Raw genomic sequence first — 5189 nt, forward strand, 5'->3', positions numbered from 1 at the left:
TATATATATATATATATATATATATATATATATATATATATCAGTAAATATATATATATGTGTGTGTGTCTATTTGTATATAGATATATGTGTATACAAGTATATTATATATATGTATATATAGAAGTCATTTCATTTTAGTGTCTATTTCTGGCAGCGTTATATAATTTTATTTTTAGTTCTGTCTACTTTTGATCGTGTTTTGGAATAATTATATTTGTGACACGCAAACACATATCTATAGATATATATATATAGATATGGAGAGAGAAACAAACACACATACATACACACACGTGCATTCTATATTATACTAATACAGTTACTGTATTTAGAATTTAAATAGAGAGGAACTACTAAACACAACTTCATTGGTAGTGCTGTATTCAAGGTAGACTTAATTTATTGCCTTGTTCAAAACCACCACTTGGACATTGGGTGTCTTTAACAAAATGCGCTTGTTTGTTGTCATTGGAACCGGGACTGAGGTAGAAGAGGATCTGGTACCTTGATGTCCTCTTCTTACAGTGGCATCATGTGAATCATGGTTGCTTTTTCCCCTCACTTTTCTGCCTATAATTTTGGAGAATATGCAATGCTCATTATTATTTTGCCTTAGTCCTCTGACTATAATTATTTAACAAGTTGACTGATATTAATAAAAGGTGAATTAGAACCAGTGTGAGTTTTTATCTGCAAAATACTCTTCCTCCCCACAAGAGACAAGTATATATGTATATATATGTAAAATTACATATATAAATGTCTTTCTGTTTGTCTGTCTGTACATTCACACATTCATACATAAAAATCTAGATATGTATATATATGAATACACACACATGCATTCATGCAAAAATGTGTCTGTGTTTGTGTACACACACACACACGCACACATACACACACTTGCATCAGCATTATATCATAGAGGGAAAAATTTGCAAACTACTCATTTTTAGCATTAGTGAATTTCTTTGTCTTTATGTGTGAGTGCATGTGTGCCCCAGTTTTTCGCTGGCTTACTGTCTTAATATCTTAGTAGCCAAATAATGCATGCCATATGTAATTAGAATAAGTTATTTGAGTTTGGTTTGTCTGAAACTCATTTCATTTTAGCATATATTTCTGCAAGCATAGTACTATTTTCTATCTAGTTTTCTTTACATTAGATTGCTTTATGGAATAATTCTCTTTATGATATGAAAAATCACATGCACTCTATATTATATGAACATGGTTGCCATATTCAGAAATTCAGTAGTTCACAGAACTAGAATGTATTGCTTAATTTTTATATTCTAGTAAACCTGTGTTCTGTCTTGAGGTGAAATTTTCCCATTCTGTTGATAGACTTTACCAAATCTGGAGCTATGCACTAGTTTCATGAAGTGATTGTAACATCATTTTTCATTATAGGACAACTAATCTGGAACATTCCTTTCAGACAGATTTAATCTGTTTAACCTGTGTATCAACAATAAAGTTGTAAAGACAGATAGAATGGTGAAGCAGCTTAAGGAGTTCGACCAGCTGTTGCTAAGTCATGAGTTCAAGCTTCTTCAGTCATTTCATTTTGTCTATGAGCAATACATTTAGTTCTGTGTGCATGACTTTACCTTATCTGTTGTTATTGTTGTTTAACACCTTATTATATAGATTGAGCAGATCTATATAATCAAAGGCATTCCAGCTAGACACCCTGTCTTTATCCCAGGAATATTATTGAATGTGTTACTTTTCTTTTAGGCTGTAATTTGTGAGTGAATTATTTTGGATGTTATTTCCAAGTAAATGGTAGTCATTAATATGTGTACAGCTTGTGTACAGTTATGGAGTAAATCTACATGTGAAATTATGGCTGTGTGGTTAGAAAGCTTGCTTTGCAATGTTGTGGGTTTTGGGTTCAGTTCCACTGCACAGTACTTGGGCAGGTGTCTTCTGCTATAGCCCTGGGCTAACTAATGCCTTGTGAGTGAATTTGGTAAATAGAAACTATGTGGAAACCTGTTGTATGTGTGTGTATGTGCATCTTTGTGTTGTATCTGTCCCCACTCCCCACCACTTGACAACCTGTGTTATTTTGTTGATGTCCCTGTAACTTAGAAGTTTTGTAGTATAATCACCAGGAACTTTGTCAGACTTGCTTTGTTGGGAGGGCTACTGAGCAACTTATGCCATTGCTCGATAGTGTGCCCAGGTGCTATGCTTCTGAACTGGATTCCTGTTAATCCTTTCTGCATTTTATATGGATGTTTCCTTGTAAACATATGATGACTCTGGGCTGCTTCGTGGAGACCATATGTCATCAATGACTCTGAGATCTGTGAGAAGGTCTTGTCACTTCCTTTCAGTTTCTAGGCCAAGCTCATCCCATCAGTAACTGTTGCTGACGGACTTGGAAGAATTTCTACTGGAGCAACATACTTCTCCAACTCTCTAGCTAGAGATGCTTTGTTGGTCTTATGAAGAGTCCCATCATTGGCAAGTGCAAATGGTAGAGGGCCCAAAGGCCAGTACATTGGCCATATGTAGCTTTCTGCTTTCTACTGCAAGGATCATGTGACCAAACAAGTCTCAGTCAGCTTTCAAAACCACATCCTTGGCATGCCCTTGAGTGTGTGGTTTCTCTCTGATGTCCAAGAAAGTTTTCAGTCTCATTTTAGTCATCTTGTCATGGAATTTTTTAGACGGCACATCAACTTCGACATGTTCTTGTCTGAAGACCTGGTATGATTCTTCTCCATGCTTGTTAGCATCTAGGAGATCTTTTTCTATGTCTAGTGGTGCTGCAGTGGCACTGGATAAGCTCACAAAATCCTCATTTTCAGGTTTGAATAGGTTTAGCCAACTTACCTCCATGAGCTGGACAAGGGATTGGATATCTACTTTATCTTTTTTGATACTTGACTGATTGAGATTACAGTGGTTCAAAGACTTGTGTTTTCTTCAATTTGTCATATCTCTCAGTTGCTGCAGGTATGAGCTGTTATGCTCTGAGTTTAAATAGAACCCAGCCACCACTGAGTTTAAATAGAACCCAGCTGCTCCAGCTATCAGACTGAATCCTTTTGTGCTGCCAGGAGTTTGGGTGTCCTTGTTAACTGTCTTTTTGATTGTTTGGTTCACTGGTATATATCCAAATGGATGAAGTGTGCATGGACTTTAGGATGTTCAATGTGGAGTTGAGGCATCATTGCATTGTAGTAGGTCAGGAATCGAGCATAGTCCACTTTGTAATAGGCAAAACACTGTGAGATCATCTTTCAGATGGATGCAAGGTGGAGGATCCAGTCACCTTCTCTGGAAGCTCATATTAGGCCAAGCATGATCTCCATCATGTCTATATATGACATCAGGGAAGCCAACATACTGTACACACATCTATCTAAGGGATTCAAAGGCAGGTTTGAAACAGCTCCAAAATCCTTGTGCAGGACTCATTTCCAAGAACCTCTTGGAGGGACATCTGGCTGACAGTGCTTTGAAAGTGGCCTATGATTCAATGTTTCTGCTAGGTGAGGCACATCTGCATGATTGTCCTCTATCCATGGGAGAAACCCTTTCCAGGCAAGCCTCATTAATGCTTCATACACAAGTTTGTGTACCCTGACTACATGGTTGTACTTGTGACCTTCCATGATCCCAGCCACTGATCTATCTGCTGTGACGCCTGATTCAACACACATATCCCTGAGCCCTGCATCTTGAAGCTGCTTGCTGATGATAGAAAGGAATTTGAAGTTTCTTTTGTGTACAATTTGTAGCATGATATATGGTAATACCCCTCTGCAGCAATAAGTTCTCTGCTTGCAAGGCAAGAATTCTTTGATCACATCATCTTGTTGCTGCTCTATGGACAGTATCATCAACACAACTCCACACATTGTGTAAGGGGTTCTTGTGTTTTTTTACCTTTCAGGTAATTGCTGGACTTGTTGTTGCAGAAAATGCATAATATGTCATACACTCTAGAAGTACTTGGGGAATCATGGGATGATTTTCATTTGGCACCCACTTCCACAGCTTCAACACTGTTGCTTTTTGCAATGATGGTGCCAAGACTTTTCTTCATGGTGAAGACACTGCAACATTTTCGATGATACTGTACTTGTGGTATTTTACCCTCTAAACCTTTAGTGAATTCAAGAACTGGAACATACTACCTTATCTCTGCAGCCCTGAGCAATACTGTTCATGAGTTGAGATCTTGTGGTGACACAAGGTTGTCAGAGGTATCGTTGGAACAATGGATGATATAGTGTAGATATGCTTGCTTCCTTGGTTCCTTGGAAGTGTTTCACTGTCATCTCTGCTTGTTGAAACCATTGTGCCTATTTCAAAACATCACTGCAATAATGTTTTCACCTGAAAAATTGAGAAAAGTAATTTCAAGCATTGAGATATTAAATATATTAATCAAAATGTATCAGACATATTCTAATTTCTGCTAGATGTGTGAATGATGTCATATATGTTGTAGTCATCATATGCAGAAGTACTTCAGTATGAATATTGGTGAAATTTCATAAATCTGCAAAAACAAAAGAACAAAGCTACTGAGCTGAAAGAGCTATCACATTTTTTTACACTCATAGTGACCCTATAAACATTTTGATATCACTTAGGTGTATTCACCCCAGATGGTACTGCTGGCTGATGTGGCTGGTGTATTACTTGACTTTTTCCTTTGTGGAAAGACCCCAGGACCACATTATCTGATATATCCTTTTCTTAACATTAGTAGGGTATAATTTGAGGAAGTTTTGGCTATAATTTCTAGCAAGCCAAGCAAGCATAAAGAGGTTCCTTTGTTTGTTTGCTGTTGTTGCTGCAGCTGATGTTATTACTGTTTATCTGAATGGTTGAGTGGGGAGGTTGATGAAATAAAGTACCAGTTAAGTATTTGGGTTGATTTAATCACCTGCTCATCTGTTAGCATGTAATGAATTAACATGGTCCATAGTAAAACCCACCTACTACACCTCCTCTTCCTTCTCCTCATCATCATGCTAATTATCAGTATTCATTTTGTATTTACACAGTTATATTTAACTTTCTCGTCATCATTTCTTTTGTCATTGTCATCACTTTTGTCCTCCTCCTCCTCCTCTTTCTCCTCTTCCTCCTCCTCTTCCTCCTCCTCCTCCTCCTCCTCCTCCTCCTCCTCTTCCTCCTCTTCTTCCTCCTCC

At 37.5% G+C, this 5189-nt stretch overlaps 1 protein-coding gene and 1 long non-coding RNA gene across 10 annotated transcripts in view; one reads left to right on the forward strand and one right to left on the reverse strand.

Annotated features, from left to right (window-relative positions):
- LOC106877306 (all trans-polyprenyl-diphosphate synthase PDSS2) overlaps nt 1–5189 on the forward strand; it is a 904956-nt gene that overhangs the window by 309653 nt on the left and 590114 nt on the right. The window lies entirely within an intron of this gene.
- Nucleotides 4148–5189, reverse strand: part of LOC128247589 (uncharacterized) — a 9472-nt gene continuing 8430 nt past the window's right edge. Inside the window, exon 4 of the long non-coding RNA XR_008263928.1 lies at nt 4148–4365. This is a non-coding gene — a long non-coding RNA (uncharacterized LOC128247589). The remainder of the gene's footprint in view (nt 4366–5189) is intronic.

This window comes from Octopus bimaculoides, chromosome 4, assembly GCF_001194135.2.
Source record: "Octopus bimaculoides isolate UCB-OBI-ISO-001 chromosome 4, ASM119413v2, whole genome shotgun sequence".
Lineage (NCBI taxonomy): Eukaryota > Metazoa > Mollusca > Cephalopoda > Octopoda > Octopodidae > Octopus > Octopus bimaculoides.